General features: G+C 44.0%; 1 long non-coding RNA gene across 1 annotated transcript in view; it reads left to right on the forward strand.

Annotated features, from left to right (window-relative positions):
- LOC108352699 (uncharacterized) overlaps window positions 1–23,451 on the forward strand; it is a 35,643-nt gene extending 12,192 nt beyond the window's left edge. The window contains exons 3-7 of the long non-coding RNA XR_015637254.1: window positions 17,075–17,216; window positions 17,982–18,307; window positions 19,767–19,954; window positions 23,098–23,203; window positions 23,286–23,451. This is a non-coding gene — a long non-coding RNA (uncharacterized LOC108352699). The remainder of the gene's footprint in view (window positions 1–17,074; window positions 17,217–17,981; window positions 18,308–19,766; window positions 19,955–23,097; window positions 23,204–23,285) is intronic.
- The last annotated feature ends 400 nt before the right edge of the window (window positions 23,452–23,851 follow it).

The raw sequence follows: 23,851 nt of genomic DNA on the forward strand, positions 1-23,851 counted from the left end.
TTTACTCTGGTTCACATTTCGAAGAGACAAAAACCTCAAAGATTTTTTTTTTTGTTTTTTCTCATATAAAGATGAATACCCCCAAACTAAAAAAAAAAATTGGAAACTTTCTGATTAGAAAGCTGATTTTTATTCATAGATTAAAATATATGGTCCTTATAATCATTTGAATAGCTAGTCCCTAAAGGAGATGTGTGACATCATAGCTGGGTAGGACTGTTAGCTGTTTCTCTCAACTGAACACTTGCATAGCACCTTCTGGTACCTTGAAGGATAGTTCTCAGGGAAGAAGCGTTCTAGGTCAGGGGCTCCTGGGCCTTGTGTCTGAAGTGCATAGTGCCTTTACCATAGGGGCGTATCTCCCATCTCTTGTGGAAGTGAGCAAACAATCACAATGGCAAAGCCTGTTTGAGATGCCTACGGACCATTAGCATGATATAACCCTAAGGGTGTAGTAGTGGTGCTCATGTCTTGGCAGTAACCAACAGCTCTATAATTGAACTTTTTTTTTTTTTAAACTACTTATTTAATGTATGAGTGCTCTGCTGCATATACATCTGCCTGCCTGAAGAGGGCATCAGATCCCATTACAGATGATTGTGAGCCACCCTGTGGTTGATGGGAATTGAGCTCAGGACCTCTGGAAGAGCAGTCAGTGCTCTTAACTGCTGAGCCATCTCTCCAGCCCTTATACTTGGACTCTTAACAAGAGAAAAATTATGCCTGTTACTGGCAACACAGCCAACTCCCCAGGAAATAGTGAAGTCATGGATCTTGAGAAACCTACATTCACTGCCTTATTAATCCCACCTAAACCCTAACTACATTTTAAATATTTATTCTTCTGTGCACAGATAGTGTGGTCCTCACCCCTTCGCAAGGAAACATCTCTTTGCAATAGGAGAAGCCCAGTACTGAAACGTGCAGCTAGTCAAAACGCAGGGTTGAGAATAGACATGCTAAAGTGCATGTTGCCCAGGAGGCCTCAAGCCAAAGAACTACGGATGACTGAGGAGTGCTGGGAGCGGGAGAAATAGTCTTCTCCAAGGAAGGGCCAAAATCTGGTTATCCAATACCAACTGGTCAGCTCTGCCCTGAACACACACAACAAGGATCATAGATACTGACTGAGAGGAATGATTCGTGTATTTAGGAATAGCTATGTATATACTTATGTGTATGTGACAACAATTAATGAAAAAAAGAGGCCATGAGCTTGGAAGAGAAAGGAAGGGTGTACAGGAGAGTTTGGAGGGAAGGAAGGGAAGGCGTAAATGATGTAAAGAATTATGTCATAGTCTCAAGATGGAAATCAAGAAAGAGATGTGTAAATAGCAACACACACACACACACACACACACACACACACACACACACACACAGGTGTTCTTCCTCAGCCACTATGGAAGATGTAATTACCCTAAGAGCGAGGACAATGCACACATTAGAACAGGTAAAATGATTCGGCAATCAAACCCCTCGATGATACCATGTGCATCAGAGTGTGGAGCCACCAGGAGCTGCACACGCGTCCAGAGGGAACGCACAAATGGTGCCACCACATGGGGACTTTTTTTTTCATTTTTGCATTCAACACACAACATGACTCAAAAATTCTGTAAGTAGTTACATATTAAGAGAAGGGTAAACATTGTTTTCTTTTCCTTAAATGCCCCAAATTGGAAAAAATCCAAGTATCTGACAAACTGCTAAAAATATATATATTTATATCCATACAGTGAGATGTCGTTTAGCAATACAAAAGAGACGGTGCATGCGGCAATCTGAATTAATGTCAAATGCAGATTATCAATTAAAGTACGCAGATGATACATGTATTTGTGTCGATAGGCTACACAATACGTATGAAACCACTTATAGTCTAGAAAGCAATGTTCAGTCATTGCCAGGGTGAGGGTGAGAGACTGGCTTTAGATATGACTTATGAAGGAGTTTTTAGTGTCAGGAACTTGGCTACTATCTTTTTTTTTTTTTTTGGTTCTTTTTTTCGGAGCTAGGGACCGAACCCAGGGCCTTGCGCTTCCTAGGTAAGCGCTCTACCACTGAGCTAAATCCCCAGCCCCACTTGGCTACTATCTTAAGTGTAGGGGTGACTTTATGCATTTGCCCAAACCTGTAGAACTATAAACCAAGAGTTAATTTTTCTTTATTTAAATCTTAAACGTGAACAAAAAATTAAAAACGTGTTAAAAATTAAAAAAAGTCTATATTAAAAAGAGAAATATACTACTACTGATTTGTGGTGGTTTGGACAGGAATGGCCCTCATCGACTCATGGGTATGAATGTTTGGCCCTTAGGGAACAGCACTATTAGGAGGTGTGTTGGAGTAGGTGTGGCTTTGTTGGAGGAAGTGTGTCACTAGGGGGTGGGCTTCCAGGTCTCAGATGCTCAAGTCAGCTCACTTCCTGCTGCTAGCTGACCCAGACATACAACTCTCAGCTCCTTTAGCGCCGTGCCTGCCTGAACTCTGCCATGCTTCTGGCCATGATGATGATGGGCGAAACCACTGACTGTGAGCCCACCTTAATTAAATGTTGCCCTTTATGAGAGTTGCCGTGGTCATGGTGTCTCTTCAGAGCAATGGCAACCCTAACTAGGATGAGGATGGAGCTTCCTGGTGTCCACAAGAGTGCCCAGCGCGGGAATAGTCGTCCTGTGGAAGGCTGAGCTGCCATGCTGAAGTCCTCTTTAGTTCTGCTATGGCTGAGTCCACGGTAGGGACGCTACACAGGCTGATTTCCAGGATCCGTGAGATTCCCACGTAGCCTTTCTGAGTACTTTCGACATCCCCGTGATGTAGGAGGCTTCTACTCACGCCAACTGTTCTCCCAGCTTTATTTAACCGCTTCTCAAAGTCTTTCAAGGGACGTTTAAAAAAAAAATAAAATCTTTGAATATTTAATCTTATCTTAGCAGCTGTCATTCGAAGGATCTGAACTAACACAACTCTTGACTTCCTACCACACCAAAGAGATAAAATACCTACACATGTATATACTGCTTTTATCTGACCACCCCTTTAAAACCATTTATTGAAGTGTAACATACTTAAAAGGACACTAAATATAAGTTCTATAAGTACCCACAAATGGAAAATACTATTGGATCAAAAATAAGTGTGCTGTTTTTATCCAGAAGTCTCCTTCCTCCCTCACTTAAGCCCTCTCACAGTGGCTAACTGACTCCTAAATTCTTTTTTAACTGACGCCCTGAATTCTTTTTTTTTAACTTTATTTTATTTACATGAGTGCACTATAGCTGTCTTCAGACACACCAGAAGAGGGCGTCAGATCACATCACAGATGGTTGCGAGCCACCATGTGCTTTCTGGGAATTGAACTCAGGACCTCTGGAAGAGCAGTCAGTGCTCTAACCACTGAGCCATCTCTCCAGCCCCCAGCCCTGATTTCTTGATATCACAATCTGCCTCCTGTTTCTGAACTCTATGTGTGGTAGGTACAATGTATAGATACTTACATGTGATATACTATTTATGTGTCAAATATACGCTACATAGATGTGACGTCCTCAGCAGAAACATTCAGTTTGACCTCTTTGACCAATGTCCTATCTTGGAGGCTCAGCCTGTCCTGGATCAATAACCTCTCAACATTTACGGAATGTTTTATGGAACGCGCTCAACCCAAGTTCCTGCTCTCCTACTGGCAATTGTCTTTGTTTTCAGTTTACCCCGAGTAACGCTGCTCCGAGCATATTTGAACTAGTAGACAAAAAACAGTAAACACATTAACAGCCGGAACCTGGAACAGGTCTCTCACTTGAATTACAAATTGGTGTAATTCCCCATAATAATAGAATACACTTGAGAAGTAATTCAGTTATACAAACGGGAAGAAAAAATGATAAACCTTAACACGAAAGCACGGTAAAATAATAACAGTAAACTCGGGCTAAACAGTACGGGGAATGCCCGTAGTTTAATGGGGAATATTTATAGAGGCTGTGGCAAGTGTCATTTGTCAAGGTGAGATATTAAAAGTGTTTACCTTACATAAGGAAGGAAGTCAGGAGATCCCTGCCTACCACTTCTGCTTAATTCTTTTGTTTGATGTCTTAGCCAACAAAATGAGGCAAGAAAGACAGACAAGGCATTGGAGCGGAAACGTTCCACACTCCATGGGCTACTGAGCACGAACGGGGACGCTTTAGGCGAAAAAGATCTCCCAACAGAAGTTTAGACTTAGGGAGTGAAGGCAGTCAGATTATAGGATACAACGTCAGTGTATAAAGTATTGTTTTTAATATACCAGCCACGAAGTTGTTAGTATTCGAAATTTTGGAAAATGCCTTGTGAAGAGTTATCAGAGATGCTTACAGTGCTGTTTCTAAATGGTCTTCAGCTGCTCTGAACTCTGTAGTCTGGTTCTTTTCAAAATCTTGATAGGTTTACTAAGTTCTGGAGAGTGGATAGCTATTGCACTCCTATGTTTTCCTCTGAGTGTATTGTCTTTTCAGTTTTAGACACTTATTTCTATGTATCTATGTATGCATGTGTATATATATGTACACTTATTTCTATGTATCTATGTATGCATGTATATATATACACATACATGGATACATATATACACACATGCATATATATACATATATACACACATGCATACATATATACATACATACATACACACACACATATATATATAATGCACATGTGTGCAGCTGCCTATGGAGGCCAGAAGAGGGGGTCATATGCTCTGAAGCTAGAGTAACCAATGGGTGCCGGGAACCAAATCTCATCCCCCAAGGTACAGCGATTGCGTTAAATTGTTTAGCAGTCTCTCCAGTCCTAACTGCCCCTTCTTTCAGAAATCCAGTCTTTCTCCATTTGTATGAGATGCTTTTTACACTTTTCTGAGAGATGATTTGCCCTGAAAAATAAAGTAAAAGGGAAGTTGGTTTCAGTTTGTCTATGAGGCATTTGGAACAAAAAACGTTGCGATTGTGTTCTTTCGGGCCAACATTTTGGTGTAGACCTCAGCATCAAGGCGAAGGTTAGATATCGACTCTTAAATAATTTAAGGTGCACAGTGATTCTCAGAGAACACCGCGTCAGTTAATTAGCCCCGGCTTTAAGAGAATTTGTTTCTAATAATATTAGTTGACTCTAGCTTAGCTCAGTAAAGAAGATTACAGCCAAACAAATAGGACAAATTAACCGAGCCTGTAATTATCTGGGTCTCCTGTTTGTGTTTGAGTTTTGGAAGGGTGTAATCCAGTGAGCAGTGATTATAGCTAAGGTGATGGCTTGGGGGCCAGGACTAATGAAAAGCCACCTGAGTTGGCTCACAGCAACTGGTGAACTGTGTGATTACACACTAGAGCTCAAGACGCAACCCGTGTGTGTCCTAGTATTTTCAGACATCTTCTATCTAGACTGGCGACTTTAGGTTTTATAAACTACAATCTTCTGTTGAAAATACACTTTACATCATGACTTATCCTTGACATACGCACACACAAGCACACACCGACTGGAATTAAAGTTTTTGAGGAAAATGCTATTTCCAATTCAAGGCAACACAGGTCGATTATCGCTCTCTTACTGTAATTTGCTATACTTCTCTTCAGATACGTGGGAGGTGGCTCCCTAACTTGGCTTTGTCGCTTGTTAACACATCACGAGCTTCAGTTGGAAAATGATGATTTAGTGGGCCCTTAGGAACCACCTTCTCCCTTTGATGCTTTTGAATCCGACCCTTGGTACTCTGTCAGCCGAACCCAACTACTGCTTGTCAGTTATAAATACCTCATCCATCAGGTATTCATTTTGATAACAGAATGCCCAGACTGTGAGTTTATTTTGACCCTGGACTACGAAAGGAAAAATGAGATGATACACAGTATTATATCTTTTTGGTTCGCGAAGAAAATTTATTTTTTGTAGCCTACTTTTTACTTTTAAATCATTGATGGGAAAAGTGGTCAACTTGATTGAAATAAAGTCACAGACCAGAGGAGGTCGTAATAAAACAATCCGGAAACAGAAACGGGACGGTAGCCTCCTTCAGAGCTCCTGCATTTGTACACTGGAACTGAAAACCTTTCTTCTAGACCATTGTGACAAAGAGAGTTCAGAGTGTGTTCATGTGGGACAGCAGCGGTACAGAGGCTAGGCTGAGAAACAGTTTCCAAGGAACCCAGAGTTCTGTCTATCCCCAGATGCATGGCTCTGTAAAACAAGGCTCTGCTCTTCCTTCTATCAAGAATTGAAGTCTGGGGGATGGAAATGTGACTCAGTGGGAGAACTCGTGCTCGGCTTGTGGGAGGGTCTCGGGTGGAGCAGTCGCGACACAGTTGAGGCTGGGCTGGATTTACAGTGAACTTCGTTTAGTAGAATGTGGTTAATTAGTGTGACACTGTGGTTTTGTTGTTTCACAGATTCATATGATATAGATTCATATGGATTCATAGAAAATCCTTCCGCTACCATGCCAACAAAGCCTTTAAAAAGTAATTTTAATGTGCGTAAACAGAAGGCAGAGAGAAGGTATTTAGAAACTTTGTAAAATTATCATTTAGGTGTCTTGAACTTAACCCTTTTAGGGTAAAGAGAAGAGGGATCTACCGTTGTGTGCTTACACAGATACACGGGGCGGTTTTCAAGAGAGCAGGGGTCAGACGAGCCATTAGCAGTGATTATAACCATTGATGGACCTGGGCATCGGGGGCTGAAGCGACCTGGTGGGATATCAGCCGTGCTGAGATGTCTGCCTCTCCCACTAATGAGAGCCTGTGCTGCTCACATGGGCTTGCTCCTCAGAAGAGAGTTAGTGCGACTCATAGGTTCAGCTGTGGCAGGATTATCAGAGGTACAGACCACCCACCTCTCCCTCTGTTCCACGTAACCCCCTGCCTGCCCCTCGCAGGTCTGCACTGGCTTGTGGGCTTCCTGCCGTCATTATCCAAATTCCTAACGTGGGAAGGCCAAGCTTCTGATGATCGTACATTGACTGCTCTTGAATCGATCCATTTAGAGTTGAAACTGGCTGTACGAATACCCAAAGAGAGGTGACCAGTGGGCTGAGCATGTCTACTCGCCTTTATCTGTAACAGTCCTCTTTATCCTTCTGATGGTTGCGCTTCTAAAGAATTAAAAAGTTTAGGTAATGAGTGTTGGCCTTTCTGCTCAGAGGGGAAGATGTCCTGGGACTTGGAAGCCCAGGAATGACACAGCTCTGAGGGGAGGAATCTCAGTGGAGGGGCGTCCTGAGACACGGGGGCCCAGGAACCACACAGCTTTGAGAGGAAGCTTCCTCAGCTGTGGCACTGCAGCTCCCAGGGGAGTGGATCCCCAGCTGAGCTGAGGCGCTCAGGGGCCTCAGCGAACTTCTTCTCTTTGCTTTTCTTTATAGCTTTTCTTCTTCTGGTGAACCACACCAGGCAGCAAATCTCATGAAAGAGATTTTTTGGAAGGTTCAGGGTGTGGAGGGATGAACCCAGGCAGGAAGGAGCAAACAACGAGGAACTGAGCAGTCAGTCTTTATATAGGGTTTCTTAGGGGGCGGGGGTCTCTAGAGCAGAGATTTCCAGGGTGAGGATTGGTAGAATTTCAAGTCCTGAGTTTGGGGGAGCTCAGGGATTGGTGCGTTTCTGTGGGAAGTTCAAGGATTGGTAGGTTTTCCTATTCAGGGATTGGTGGCCTTTGTTCAGACTTTTCACCTAAAATTAGCATAATCTGGAGAGGGTCCAATTGAGGGGCTGCAGGTAACCTTTGTTATAGTTACAGAGGCTGAAACTACCTTTATGACAGTTAGGGAGGTCAGGGGGAGGGGCCTGGCTGCTGGAGCTCCCAGGTGGGGACCTGGGCACTTTCTGCCTTGAGGATTTACAAAGTCGACAAAGGGAGTCTAAGAGACTGGCTTGAGTAGCCAACAATGGGGTTCCTGACAATCAAGGTTAATTGCCTCAGACAATGTATTAACCTCCCTTAGCTGTGTCTTCTAGAAGCCATTTCAATCCATTCCAGGTGAGCAGCTTTGGATAGTGAGGTCTGTATGAGACCAGTGGGTTTCATTATTGTGGGCATAAGGGACAGGACTATTCAGCTTATCAAAAGGTCATAACCAACCCCATCCAATCAGCTCTCAAGTATGAATTGAGAAACACTGATACCAGTGGTGGTAACTGACATAGGGATTGGGTCACATGTTCTTGAAGCTTTGTGTGTGTGTGTGTGTGTGTGTGTGTGTGTGCACACGCACATACACACATACACTCTCTGAACCAGTCGACCACAACTCTAGATACACCACTTCTGTTTTATGCAATTTATTTTGTGGAGGGAATTTGAGGTTTAAGACACCTCGGAAAGGATTTCCATTTATGTAAAGAAGAGGAGCCCAGCAATATTGGTCAAGGGAGGAAATGAAACTTCAATGTGTACACGGCAAGGCCTCATTCGACTAGCCTGGGAGCTGTGCAGTAAATGGTGTCTTGTTGGTGTGCCCTGGAACAGGTCTGTGCGCTTACGTCTGAGTTGCCAGACATAGGCCTTGGGAATGGTGTGACCTGTGAGAGGTTTATGCGTCTGCAGAGATAGCCCCCCAAGTAACCCAATAGCTAGAGGTGGTTAGCCTTTTAATCGGTAGCTAGCATGCCTTGAAGGAGCTCCCTGTCAACCTTAGCCATGTTAACCTGTGGCGTGGGGTGTCTCTGAGCATCCGGATCCACACTGGCGATGGTAGCCGTACATCCCACGACTAGATCTTAGTGCTTTAGAACATTCTAGTAGCTGCTTTTCAAATGGTGCCTTGTCCTCTGTTGTGGAAGGCAGGTCCTTACTGTAGTAACCTAAGGTCTGTGCTCTGAGCCTGAGTCTGCCTGACATCCTGCCTGCCGTCACCTTCTTCAGCGTTTGCTTCCCGGTCTGTATCAACACGAATGGCTTTGTTATCTTTCTCTACTGAAGAGACTGTCATGGGATTTGGCAGACGATATGGGCCAAGGCGAAGGGTTGTTTATACTACACTTTGAATCTTCTGTGGGGAGTTTTAATCTCCCCTCTGGGATTAGCCCAAATCTAGCAGTCTTTCCTATCACCCAATTAATGAGTTAGTGTGGAATCAAATGCAGAACACACTGCGTGCAAATCCCCAGTTCACCTCCCAAGCGCCGTGCTCCTTTCTTTGTGGAAGGAGATGCAAAATGAGACCGTGCTCGTTAGTTTGAAGATGGTGCTTGAGCGAGCGTGACCTGGACCACCAGGAAAAATTTCAGTAGACGGAACAGGGAGGTGGCTCAGTGTGTAAGAATGGCTTCAACACGAGCTTTAGGAACTCAGTTCAGAGACGTATCAACCATATTTTAAGGATGGGTGTGGCAGCCCACGCAGGTACCCCTAGTGCTTAGGGGAGGGCCGGACCCAGGAGGATTTCTGGAGCTTACTGGTTGCCAGAAAGCTGAAAAATAGCTCAGCAAAAGGCCCCAAGGAAACAAGGAGGAAACAAAAGAGGAAACCCGGGCATTTCCCTTTGTCATCTGCAGATACACGCTCGGAGTATGCACCTGCTCGCACATATGTGCGCTGACGAAATCGATCTTGAATCTAGAGAGCACGTGCCTCCACGGCATCAAGAACATTGGTCTGGGGCTGGAGAGATGGCTCAGCGGTTAAGAGCACTGACTGCTCTTCCAGACATCCTGAGTTCAATTCCCAGCAACCACATGGTGGCTCACAACCATCCATAATGGGATCCGATTTCCCCTTCAGGTGTGTCTGAAGACAGCAACAGTGTACTTACATACATGGAATAAAAAAAAATCTTAAAAAAAAAGTAAAAAAAAAAAAAAGAACACTGGTCTGGTGTTTCTAATCAACTGTGGAATATTTAGGTGGCTTAGGTTTAGACATTAGAAAGGCCATGGCTTTCCTTTCCCGGGGCTCCGTTAGCTTTCTGTATCCTTTCGTATCTCCTTTGGCCGCGTGAGTGTTGGCTGCTGTTCCTCTCGGAACTCTACGCTTCCTTTGTGGTTTCTCCTGGTCTCAGGAGTGGGGCCCCGTGACGTTGCTACCCGTTATACTGATGATGCTAACCTGACACCCGAGAAATCAAGTCACTTCACTCACGACTGCTATTCTAGGCTCCATCTGTCCCCACGTTCACCAGCGAGTGTGGGCTTTGTAGCATCGATTCTTACTCTCGGAGGACAGCCATTCTTCCACAAACTTCCCATGTGCTCCGGTCGCTTAGAGAAAACTCAGTCTGAGATTCTTGGTGAAGCTAAATTAAATAAAGTCTTATGAATCCTTTATGGGAGAGTGCAGTGTGAAGACCCAATCAGAGTGCAGAATATTGGGTAAAAAGTCCATTTCACCATCTTGTCAGGTTGTACTTACCTTAACACTCAAGTTACGTTGGGACGCAGCTGGACTTCAGTGTGTCTCACAGGGTGTGCGGCTTATGACATTTTAATTTTAATATTGTTATAAACGTCTTTCACATGTCAGCTAAGTTTAATTTTAATGAATACATAACATTTTTTTAAAATGTAAAAACGTGAGAGTCTAGTATCTAGAATCGATTTTTTTATTGATTTATACACGTTCTGGATATATTGCAGGAATAAGATAACTCTTTGTAGAAACATTTTTGTGTGACTGTTCCACACTTCAGTTATTTTTTGTTGCTCTGAGGAAAGGCTCTAAAATGGCTCTTAAGACTTTGCTCGTCTGCACCATAGCCTCATCGTCAGCCAGTTCTTGTACCACAGCTTCTTCCTGCTTTCTTGTACCATCCAAGATCTCCCCTCCGAAACAGACACACACAGCGTCACCGGTCTTCTCTCCTGTGAGACATTTCCTGGACAACGTTTGGACCCTTGTCCCTTGGTTTTTTTTTTTTTTTTTTTTTTTTTGGTTCTTTTTTTCGGAGCTGGGGACCGAACCCAGGGCCTTGCACCTCCTAGGCAAGTGCTCTACCACTGAGCTAAATCCCCAACCCCTATTTATTTATTTACTTTACATTCTACTCACTGCTCCCTCCTGGTCAACCTTCTCACAATCCTTCCCCTCCCCACCTCTCCTTCTCCTCTGAGCAGGTGAAGTCCTCTTGGTATCCCCCCACCCAGGCACATCAAGTCTGTGAGGCTGGGTGTGTCCCCTCTCCCACTGAAGCCAGATAAGGCAGCCCAGCTAGAAGAACATATCCCATGCACAGGCAACAGCTTTTGGGACAGCTCCCGCTCCAGTTGTTCGGGACCCATGTGAAGACCAAGCTTGCAGAGGTTTTTTAATGAATAATTATTTCTTGAGTATTCCATGTATGACCAGGAGTCGACAGCAAACACAGTAGGACATTTTTAATTGTTAGACCAGATTGTATTGTTTGTAAATTGGTCTGGGTCCTTGATTTTTTTTTTTTTTTTTTTTTTTTTTTTTTAGTTCTTTTTTTTTCGGAGCTGGGGACCGAACCCAGGGCCCTGCGCTTCCTAGGTAAGTGCTCTACCACTGAGCTAAATCCCCAGCCCCGGGTCCTTGATTTTTAAAAGTGAATCTCTCTGCATACAAATTATTTTTATTTTATGCTAAGGAGTGATTTCTCCAAAGAGAATTTCTGGTCCCCCGCCCCCAAATATCCTAACTTAAAATAATGTCAGTGGGCCTATTTTATGAAATAGGTTAAATCACAGTATTGGGGTTCACAGACTTTAATAGCAAGGATGTGATCAGTACTACAGTTAAAGAACAAGAATGCTACTAGTTAAAGAACATCAATACTACTAGTTAAAGAACAAGAATACTACTAGTTAAAGAACATCAATACTACTAGTTAAAGAACAAGAATACTACTAGTTAAAGAACATCAATACTACTAGTTAAAGAACAAGAATACTACTAGTTAAAGAATATCAATACTACTAGTTAGTTAAAGAACATCAATACTACTAGTTAAAGAACAAGAATACTACTAGTTAAAGAACATCAATACTACTAGTTAAAGAACAACAATACATGCATACTAGGTCTCTAGGAAAAGGTATATGGCATTTTTAGTATGAAATAATTGGATAATTATTGATCAGATATTAGAATAATAGTAACACAAATAAACAAAGGGACTTTTTTTTTCTTCTGTGTGGACGAGCCAGCAGTTCCTGTTTTGAATAGCAGGACCCCACCTTCATTTAAGTAATGACTTTTATGTTCAAATTGCTTAACCAAAATTAAGTAATTAATCCCTCAAAGTAAGCCCTGCAAGGCAGATAAGAATTATCTTCATTTTACAGATTAAGTCAAATGTACCATATTTCAAATGATGAATGCTTTGAAATCTCTAGTACCAAATGCTCTCTGCTCTTCCAGAAGCAGGTGGAAGCTCAAATTTACATAGTAATTACGTGTTCAATTGTGTTGAGGAACCAAGTGGCAGGCTCAGATAATCCTTAAAAAAAGGGAAGGAAAAGAAAAAGAAAGAAAGAAAAATATGGGCATTATAGGGAGAAGGGAGAGCAATTCTTCTAATGCCTGGTGACTGATAATATTATTTGCACACATGGCTTCTCTTCTCCGAAGTCCTCTACTCTAAGAGCAAAAACAAAAAGACCCACGGAACCGTGGGCGGTGCTGTTTAATGCACAAATCCTGTGCAAGAGTGGAATTTGCAGCTTGGAAAGGACAAAGAGGGCATGCGGACGATAGCCAGGACATACAGATATTTCCCTATTGTTCAGTGTATAGATTCCAGGATTCCAGTATCGAGCTGCATTCTGCTTACTATTAAACAGGCCTTCTCTCTGAGGAGACTTCAAAAGATGTCACTAGAACAATGTCATAACAATGTGAATGCCTTACACTGTGGAAACACTTCAATCAATATGCTGTCCCTCTTTTTCCTCTGAAGAAATTTTCTCTTGTTTCCCAAGGCAGGACAAATCCTAGTTGGCTAATTGGTTTGAAGAAAGGAGGAGGGTTGCATATCCTGGCTATCTAGCTATTAACTTACATATTAGCCATCTCACTGTTGACTGGGTGCCACCACTGTGTTCTGAAAAAGGACCGTTTCCATGCACGATCAGGAAGGATTCAAGGGTTTATGGGATTTTAGTTCAGTGTGGAGCAGTGTGTGTGTGTGTGTGTGTGTGTGTGTGTGTGTGTATGTGTGTGCACATGCATGTGTATACATGTGTATGTGTGTACATGCATGCGTGTGTTTGTGTGTGTATGTGTGTGTGCACATGCATGTGTATACATGTGTATGTGTGTGCATGCATGCGTGTGTTTGTGTGTGTATGTGTGTGCACATGCATGTGTATACATGTGTATGTGTGTGCATGTATGAGTGTGTTTGTGTGTGTGTTTGTGTGTATGTGTGTGCACATGCATGTGTATACATGTGTGTGTGTGTACATGCATGCATGTGTTTGTGTGTGTTTGTGTGTATGTGTGTGTGTGTGTGTACTGCCAGACCAGGGACTCAGGGACCTAAAGTAGCATCAGAATGACTCTCCTGGTGAAGAATGCCCACTAGTGCCTAAGAGTGGAATGCTTGAGGTAATGGCCTCCTTCCCTTTCGTGCTATTGTTACATGTGTGTGTCTACATGTATAAGCACAACCTGCTCAGGCCATTTAGTTGTCTCTACTTGAAGCTACATAAAGTTCGGTTCCTGAGAGGTCTTCAACCCATCGTCAGACATCACATCCTCTTTGTTGTTGCAAAGAATCCACTCTGTCATTGAAAAACCACCATCTAAATGCCAAGGCAAGCTCAGATTTCTGTTGTTCCTACTCTGCCCCCCATGAATGTCTGGGAGGAATCTCACAGATGGAATTCCTGTGCAGAAGAAGACGTGGTGGCAGTATTGGAGGGTGTGTGCAGAATCACAGGCATCAGTAGGAACATCATCTTCTTTTTAAATTTCATTTTTATTTACAATTTAAATGTTATCCCATTTACCTTCCCCTCCAGAAACCCGCTATCCCACCCCCCTGCCTCTATGAGGGTGCTCCTTCACCCACCCAGCCACTCCCTCCCAGCTCCCCACCCTGACATCCCCCTATACTAGGGCATCGAGCCCTGACAGGACCAAGGGCCTCTCCTCTCATTGATGCCCAACAAGGCCATCCTCTGCTACATATATGCATGGAACCATGGGTCCAACCCTGTGTTCTCTTGGGATGGTGGTTTGGTCCCTGGGAGCTCTGGTTGGTTGATATTGTTCTTATGGGGTTGCAAACCCCTTCAGCTTTTTCAATCCTTCCTCTAACTCCTCCATTGGGGATTGTGTTCTTAGTTCAATGGTTGGCTGTGAGCATCCGCCTCTGTATTTGTCAGGCTCTGGCAGAGCCTCTTAGCAGACAGCTATATCAGGCTCCTGTCAGCATGCACTTCTTGGCATTGGCAGTATTGTCTGGGTTTGGTGACTGCATATGGGATATATTCCCAGGAGGGGCAGTCTCTGGGTGGCTTTTCAGTCTACTCCACCCTTTGTCTCTCTGTATTTCCTCCTGTGCGTATTTTGTTCCCCCTTCTAAGAAGGTCTGAAGCATCCACTCTTTGGTCTTCCTTCTTCTTGAGCTTCATGTGGTCTGTGGATCGTATCTTGGGTAATTCAAGCTTTTAGGCTAATATCCACTTATCAGTGAGTGCATGCCATGTGTGCTCTTTTGTGATTGGGCTACCTCACTCAGGATGATATTTTCAAGTTAGGGACATCATCTTACAGAAGCAGCCAGTGCACACTCTGGGTGTTGACATTTTGAAGAGGACAGGGGAAGCAAGGGCAGCATTCTACCTCAAATGATCAGGTTAGATTTTCAAAAGTTGTAAAAACAGGGTTCTGGAATTGAAATGTAAATAATTCATAAGAAAGCCATGGGGCTGCGTACATGGCACATTTTACACTACACACGCATCTACTCTGAGTTTCAGAACACGCCTAGAGAAAAGTGGGAGACAATATTTGGAAGAAATAATGTGGATTATGTAAAGAGAACGAACACCCCAATTCTATGGGTCTAACCACACCCCACAAAGATATTCGAAATAAGTCTGAACTAAGACACGTCAAGTGAAACCGTAGACCCCAAAGACAAACATGCTTCCAAGGGCTTCATGGTAGTTACTTGGCAACAGCAAGGCCAGGGAGATTGTCCTGAAATCTTTAAGAGACTTGGGACTCTGTGCTGTATGTGCTCTCTTTCAAGAACATAGTATATTCTTTAGGGGACATGCTAGAAGGGTGCTACAAAAAGATGCAAAGTCAGATCAGAAGGACAGAGATGAGGGAAAAGCAAAAATGGGAAAATAAACAGACAAAGATTTAGGAAATAAAAACCATTTTTGAGCACGTTGAACATCAAAAGCAGTTTCAGGGTCTGGGGAAATGGCTCAGTGGGCAACGTGCTTGCCATGTTAGCCTGATGGCTAATCTAAATTCTGATCCCCAGAGCCCATGCAAAAGCCGGACACAGTAGTGTGAATGTCTGCTGCAGGGAGGTGTGAGGTGAAGACAGGACCTCAGAGGCTCTAGGACCAGCTAGCTGGTGGGAAGTCGATGAAGAACAAGACATGAAGACCTCCATACCTGCCAGGGCACATCCCTCTTCAATAAAATAGCGACGCTCGCTTCAGAGTGCACTGAGCGGTCTACAGAACACTCACGGTTCGGACTGCAGTATCTCCCACCACAAGCTGGAGGAAGCCAGGCCAAAATGAAATGGGGACATTCAGAGTCCATGCAACCAAATCAAATGTGAAGGGTCCAGGTTTTCAAAGCTGGGAGAGTCTAGGACAGTTCGAGGGTCACGAGCACGCGGCGGCAGAAGCACAAATGAATGTGATCCAGTCTTCCCACCAGGCCAGCACGGACTGACAGACAACAAAGTCGAGAGACTTGGCAGTTTCAATGGTAGCAATTTTGTCATAAAGCCTGCCTTCCTTAGTAATCAGCGCAAAGCGAGAACGCATCTTCTTTATTCCGATTTTAATTACTGATATCAACTCTCATATCACATACCACACGGTATATATATATATATATATATATATATATATATATATATATATATATGTATGTATGTATGTATGTTATGGAATGAATGCAGCTTTACCAAACTGTCTACTTGTCTTGTTTACTGTCCTGGACACTGTTCAACCATCCACCTACCTGGCAGCTGTACCCTTCAGCTTCAATGTCAAACCCTGACTCAGCTGCCTCCACAGAAACACCTACAGCTTCCAGCTCTGACCTAGTTCGTCCCCGCCAATTTGGGGAGTCCCTGATGCACACGACAAAGCTCAGATGGTAATTTGGTATGGAAGCCTGTAGTCTCAGGGTTCGGTGTTTGTCTCTGTATGGGGGTCCTAGTAAGGGAGGGTCACACCCTCCCCCTGATCTGGTGCGTCTGGTAAGTTCTTGGTCCTGGTTCCTGTTACATGAATTTAATGTGGCCATGTGGCCCCCATGGTTTCAGGTCTTACCAATAAACTCAAGGACCCCCTTCCACCCCTTCAGGAATATCACTGACCAGTCTGCTGGATGGTGGTGTCTGACAGATGGTGCAAATTCTAGGTCCACTCATAGCTGCAGTCATCCTCTTGCTCTCTCAAAAGAATCAAAAGCTGTTTGGAAGATGGACTCTCCCAGGGGATTTCTCAGCCTGGAAAACCACCGTTTCATTAAATATGGAGTAATACGAAATAGGCATTAGCTGATTTCAGTGCCAAGTCAGCAAAGTAAGGAGGCCATCTCTGTTTTAATCCCATAAGGAGACTAACTCAGAAAGAAATAGGATGCTTTTGACTCTTTTTCTAGAACTTTCTTTGGCCTTTTTTCCTCTCTCAAGCCAATCTTTCTGTGTTGCTCACTGTAACACTCACTCTACTCTAGGATTGAAAAGCCAATTACATCTTTGTTGTAATTTTGTCTTCTGACAGGAGGAAGATCAAGGTTAGTTAAAATGCTGGAAGACAGTAGCTTTCAAGAGGAGGTGTGGCCTGACGTAAGACTTTGAAGTCTTTTTAATAACTGAGAAGCAGAAGAGAACACTATCTTCTGATATTAGGAAATTATATGCTTTGTATTTTAGGGCTGTCATCAAAAGAAAAATAGAATGTAAAAATTTCAGTGTATCTGAGAAAGAAGTATGAAGTAATTTATTTAAACGAATTAGTCCAACTTTCTAATCCAAGTGTACAATAGAGAGCTTCGAGTAACTACTACATCCCAGGGTAAGGCATTTTGGTGACTCTTTCCTCCTGCCCCCTCCTTGTCTTCCTTTTCATTTTTTCTCTGAATCCTCACCAAACACCCAACGAGGAACAGAGCTAAGCGTTAACACTGGATTTGGAGACAGATGAACTGAGACCTCTCTGTAAGAGCTGGGGTCCAGTTCTCCAGCGACTCTGAAGGAAGTAAGAGAGGGAGGGAGGGAGGGAGGGAGGGAGGGAGGGAGGGAGGGAGGGAGGGAGGGAGGGAGGGAGGAAGGTCTTGATGTTGTCAGATAGAAAGCTAGTCAAAGAGACCGCTCCATGCAGCCAGAGACGGGAGGGCTCTAGACCTAAGTGGGCAACCGCAATAGTGTGATGTTAAGCAACTGTGGTTTTCACTGGCTCAGAAACAGCATTTGACACTTTAGGGAGTATCTCACTTTTTCTCGAGAATGGAGATTGATTGTAGAATTGAGAGCCGGGGTGGGGGCGGGCGGAGGCGAGGGTAGTTGTACTCAGTTTCTCAAGATTTATTTATTTAATTTTCACTCTCTAATATTTACAGAGTGCTAAGTACTGAGCGCTGTGTGCTCCTAAACCAAACTTACACGGTGACATGTGAGTTAGGTACAGGGTCACCTCCACCTTAGACCCTGGGAAACGCCATCTGAGCAGGCAGAGCCTCTCAGGAACGACTGGTCAAGTAAATCTGGGGGCAGACAGGATAAAGAAAGTTAACTCTTTTTTAAAATAAAAAAAAATTTATTTATTCACTTTTTGTCCCAGTCACCGACCCCTCCCAGTCACCCCTTCCTACAATCTTTCCCTCATTACCCCTCCCCTTCTCTTAGACGTGGGAGCCCCCAGGGTATTGCCTCACCCTGGCATTTCAAGTCTCTGCAAGGCTAGGCGCTTCCTTTCCCACTGAGGCCACACAAGGCAGCCCAGCTAGAAGAACAGACAGGCAACAGCTTTTGGGGCAGCCCCTGCTCCAGTTGCTCAAGACCCGCACGAAGGCCAAGCTGCACATCTGCATAGGTGCGGGGAGGCCCAGGTCCAGCCCGTGTATGTTGTTTGGTTGGTGGTTCAGACAGGAGAGCCCAAGGGTCCAGGTTAGTGGACTTTGTTGTACTTCTGTGGAGTTCTTAAACCCTTTGGGGCCCACAATCCTCTTTCTTTTTTTTCTTTTTTCTTTTTTTCTTTTTTTTTCGGAGCTGGGGACCGAACCCAGGGCCTTGCGCTTGCCAGGCAAGTGCTCTACCACTGAGCTAAATCCCCAACCCCCACATTCCTCTTTCTTAGTATGTGTTCTGAAACTCCCAGGATCCCAAGATTCCTGACCCCCTGGAAGTAGGTTCTCACAAATCCTTGTTTATTATCGCCCCTTCAGCTCTAAGAGGCCACATATAAACTTACTGACTGTTTCATTACCTCAAACAGACGTGTTAATGTTCACGAAGTTTCTGAGGGTCAGGACTCCTGGAGCAGCAAAGGCCCCATCTTGATCCTTTTCCTAAAACTGCCTGCACGTTCCTCAATTTCTGCTGAGGTCCTTGGGAATGGGTGGAGTTTGATTATTTCTACAGTTAGATTCCCTTGATCACTAAATATTAAGAGTGCCACCGATTGCTCAGAACACCACACAGACTGTATAGCGATGCCACTAGATAACACCGATATACGTGGATATGCTTTAAGCATCTTTGAGCCTCATATTATAAACTCTCTTATATAATAATGTTATCTTATATACTCTATTATAAAGTCATGAAGATTAAAAAAAAATAGTATATGGGCTGGAGAGATGGCTCAGCGGTTAAGAGCACTGACTGCTCTTCCAGAGAACCTGAGTTCAATTCCCAGCCACCACATGGTGGCTCACAACCATCTGTAATGGGATCTGGCGCCCTCTTCTGGTGTGTCTGAGAACAGCTACAATGTACTCATATACATGAAATAAATAAATAGATAAATAACCTTAAAAAATGGTATATGTAAAGACCTAGTCGATTGTTTGACATATATAGCGGTCACAAAATAATCGTAGCTATTAGTTACCAAGAGAAAGTGCGACATTCTCTGCTTCCATGTGCACCTGAGGCTATAAGAGCATTTGACAGTGAAAGTCATAGCCTTGCATTCTGAGGCAAGGTTATAATTTGCTTGTATTTTTTTTTTTTTGTTCAGAAAATAAATTAAAAATAAAATCTTTAGAAGAACACTGATTCTTTTGGTCATAAGATTTTGTTTTTATTTTTATTTTTATTGTTTTTTGTTATTTTTGACAGAGTCTCTCTGTTAAGTAGCCCTAGGTGTCCTGGAACTTGCCATGTAGACTTTACTGGTCTTGAGCTCCCAGAAATCCTCCTGCCTCTGAGTGCCAAGGACAAGATTAAAGGCATGCGTTACCGCATCCAGCTGATGACCAATATTAGAATATCACAGAAAGATTGTATTTACAAGAAAATGCTAGCACTGTGTTAGGTACATGTGACAGCTGTGACACTTCACAGTACTGTATAGTACGCCATAAGTAAAATCGTAAAACAACCAGATAATTCATCCCTTCAGACTTAACAGTGAGAGGCCAGAACACTGAGGAGGACTCCACTAGACACTTCTTGAAGCACATACCTGGAATGGAAGAATCCTTCGAGTCACTTCTAAAGCTCTTTGCTTGAGACTCATATTCCAAATATTGTTCTCTAGACGTTGACTAGACAGGAGGTTGCTGGTCTCATCAGCTTGATGCTTTGAAGGTAAACTGTCACCTCCCCTCCCCTCCCCTTCCCTTCCCTCCCCTCCCCTCCCCTCCTCTCCTCTCCCCTTCTCCCTTCTCTTCTCCTCTCCTCCCCTCTCTTCTCTTCCTCTTCTCCCCTTCCCTCCCCTCCCCTCCTCTCCTCTCCTCTCCTCCCTTCTCTTCTCCTCTCCTCCCCTCTCTTCTTTTCTTCTTCTCCCCTTCCCTCCCCTCCCCTTCCCTCCCCTCCTCTCCTCTCCCCTCCTCTCCTCTCCCCTCCTCTCCTCTCCCCTCCTCTCTTCTTCACTCCCATCCTCTTCTCTTTTCCTGTCCTCTCTTTCTTTTCTTTCTTTCCTTCAACTGGATTTTAGTATGTAGTTCTGGCTAGCCTGGAACTTGCAAGGTAATCTAGGATGGCCTTGAATTCACATCAATCTGCCTGCCCGTCTGGACCTCCTGGCTGCTAGGATTAAAGCTGTGCCTGCCACAGGAAACATACCGACCACTGGAGCTTTATTACAATTAGGATTCTACTACAATATTAAACACTGCTAAACCAATCCATGTTTCAAGAAACCAAATCTAGCAGAAACGGGCGATTCTGTCCATTCTTATCTCCGTGGATCTGTTTGGATCTGAAGTTCTTCTTGGTGCTAGTTTTTTTTTTTTTTTCCATATTGTTGTGACTGTGCTGGCTAGGTTTATTTCAACTTGACACAAGCCAAGTTCTCCTCCCCAAGTCGCTTTAGCTCCTGGTGTTTCAGCACAACAAGAGAACACTCCCTTGTAGCCGTGCATCAGTTCCTGCCTCCAGGTTCCTGCCTTGGACTCAGTGGACTGTGATTTAGGATATATAAACCAAATAAGCTCTTTCCTTCCCAAGTTGCTTTTGGTCATGATGTTTCAACATGGTGATAGTAACTCTAACAAAGAAACATGACTAATTTCATCACCATATATAAAAGCACATATGATGTTGATATCCATACCAGTGTCTGCTCTTGGACATATTTTTAGGGTCAAGGAAGCTTGAAGCTTTAGATTTTTTTCTCTTCTTTCATTGGATATTTTCTTTATTTATATTTCAAATGTTATTCCGTTTCCCAATTTCCCCTTTGGAAACATCCCATCCCATCCCTCCACCCTCTGCCTCCATAAGGGTGCTCCCCCATCTACCCACTCCCTCTGCCTCTCCAGCCTGGCATTCCCCTACACTGGGGCATCGAGCCTTCACAAGACCAAGGGCCTCTCCTCTCATTGATGCCCAACAATGCCATCTTCTGCTACATATGCGGTTGGAGTCATGGGTCCCTCCATGTGTACTCTTTGGTTGGTGGTTTAGTCCCTGGGAGCTCTGAGGTGTTTGGTTGGCTGATACTGTTGTTCTTATGGGGTTGCAAACCCCCATCAGCTCCTTCAGTCCTTTCTCTAACTCCTCTTTTCTTTGTTGGCATATCTAACCACTTGCATGTCCTCTTTCTTGTCCATTGGTTTAAGCCAGCGGGAATCCAGGCTTATGGATGTAGGTTGATTTCCCAGACTTAAGAAAAGATGGGTTGATGAGGAAGGCCAAGAGTGACTCCAGGAGGAAGCCTCTAGGGCAAGGTCCAGCTCGAGAGCAGGAAGCCAGCCTAACTCCAATTCCGTAGCACAGGGGGGGTAGGCAGAACGTGGGACCCTGTGCTGAGACATGTGATGGATATAAGATTTGAAGAAACGTAGAGTGTGCAAAGGGAGGGGCAGGCGTCATGAAGCGTTAGTAGAATTCTATGACCTGTCATTCCATCAGCACAGGTGTGTTTATTGTGGATTTCTGTGTGACAGGTGAGTCATCCCCTGGAGATGCCCCCTCATGTGAAAAACTGAACACTTTCGTAACTGGTTTATGGGTCTTGCAAGGGTGTGCCTTGTGGATATAACTTGCACATCCAGTTACATTTCTTTACCGAAACATTTTTCTTGTGTCTTTTCTCTGCTCAGAATCACATGGAACCTTTTCCCACGAGACTTCTCGCGGATAACAGAATCCTCTCAAACATTATCCACTAATTCCTTTTACACGAAATTTTCGTTCTCTGGAAACAAGCTGCTTAGTGTGCACGGACGTGTCATGGAGCCCCCCTCTAGCCTCATACTCCTAGACTACGTCCTCATGAAAATAACTTTCTGAGTTCTCTTCACAAATTTATAACCTGCAGATTTTCCGCTCAATAGTAGAAGCTCTGTGCACTTTCTTCTTCTGCATCTATCTTTGCCACTAGGGGATAACCACAGCAACCAAACAGCTGTCAATTGGTATGCTTGTGGGGGTCTCTCTCTCTCTCTCTCTCTCTCTCCTCTCCTCTCCTCTCCCTCCTTCCTCCCTCCCTCCGTTCTTTCTTTTCTTCCTTCCTTCCTTCCTCCGTCCCTCCGTCCCTCCCTCCCTCCCTCCGTCCCTCCTTCCCTCCCTCCCGTCCTTCCTTCCTTCCTTCCTTCCCTCCTTCCTTTCTTATTTACTTCCTTCCTCCCTTTCTGACAGGGTCGTTATGTAGTCCTGGCAGCTCTAGAGATCATTATGTAGGTCAAGTTAGCCTCAAATTCACAAAGATCCTCTGCCTCTGCTCTCACCGCCTTTTCTGGAGCTTAGCGACTAAAAACACATACCACCATACCCAGCCCTTGTGTTTTTTTTTTTTTTTTCAGATCTACACAGTTCCCCCACATTAGTTGGCTTCCGTATTCCGCCCTTACTTATCATTGTGGAGAGCAGATGAAGTAAGTCTCCAGAGAAGGTGCATTGTTGACATGGGCTTGGCCTTGTCATGGATGCCCCTGTCCTGGTCTCCCTAGTCAGGTTCAGGGGGCTGTGGATCACTGTCACTAAATTCTTGGTACTCTTGAGGCCTAGACATAGTGTTGTGTGGATACGAGAGGCTCAGTCGATCGGTCAGTCAGTCAGTCTATCTTTTTGAAAAGATTTTTAAAAAAAAGGTGTAGATGTTGTGACCCAAACTCCGACACGATGTTGCTAGAACAGTAGGTTCTCTTAGCTCACGGAGCAATCTCTCCAGGCCTGAAGCTCAGCCATTACGGTTTGCTGTTGTACCGATCTCTCTGCCACTTGGTATTTTTTTTCTACCTGGCTTCACCTGTTTTTGTTTTGTCTTGTTTGCTTTTGTCCCACAGAAATGTTCCCTCAACAATAATAAGGGAAATTCTCCGAATGTCCCTCTCCCAGAATGCCTCTTTTGATAATTACCTCTGCAGATAATATGTACGTGGCGACTCTAAGGTATTTTGACTTCATTACTAAGCTAAGTGTCATGAGGGGGCTATAACCCTCATATTCATTTTAGTTCTATATATTTCTGAAGTAAGGGCCCATGGAAAGAGAATTGATGTCTGCCGGTGGAAAAGAATGAAGCTAATGAAAATACAAATGGAAGTTTGGAACAGTCATAAAGCACGCTAGCAAATAACAACAAAGACCGGGAAAAGAATGAAAATCCATTAAAAATATCTCATGCTTTTGCTAATGTGTTTGCCGCCTAATATAATTCCTGTTCATTAGGCTCTTCCAGCTTTCATTATCTGTACAGGCTGTTCTCATTTTGATAAGGCTCCCAGTTGGGTTTCATCTGCACCCCCACCCCTCGTTCTTCATAGGCCCCCTCAAACTCCTCACCTGTCTGCGTGACTGCCTCTCTGAAGCTCATTTTATCCAAACTTTTAAACGTCTTAGTTTGTATTAGCATGCTAAAGATGTCCTGGCATGGCCTTGTCAGTTTGCCGAGAGTACCAATCATGTTCATCTCTGCAAGGTTTAAAACTGTTACCTATCAAGAGAGAAGCTTTTCAGCTATCCTCATAGGCACGCCAGGAAGCAGAGACGCAGGCATTCTTTACTTCCTTCTGTCCTTCCCTCGCTCCCTCCCTCTCT

The sequence above is a fragment of the Rattus norvegicus genome, chromosome 14 (genome assembly GCF_021556685.1).
Source record: "Rattus norvegicus strain SHRSP/BbbUtx chromosome 14, alternate assembly SHRSP_T2T, whole genome shotgun sequence".
Classification (NCBI taxonomy): Eukaryota; Metazoa; Chordata; class Mammalia; order Rodentia; family Muridae; genus Rattus; species Rattus norvegicus.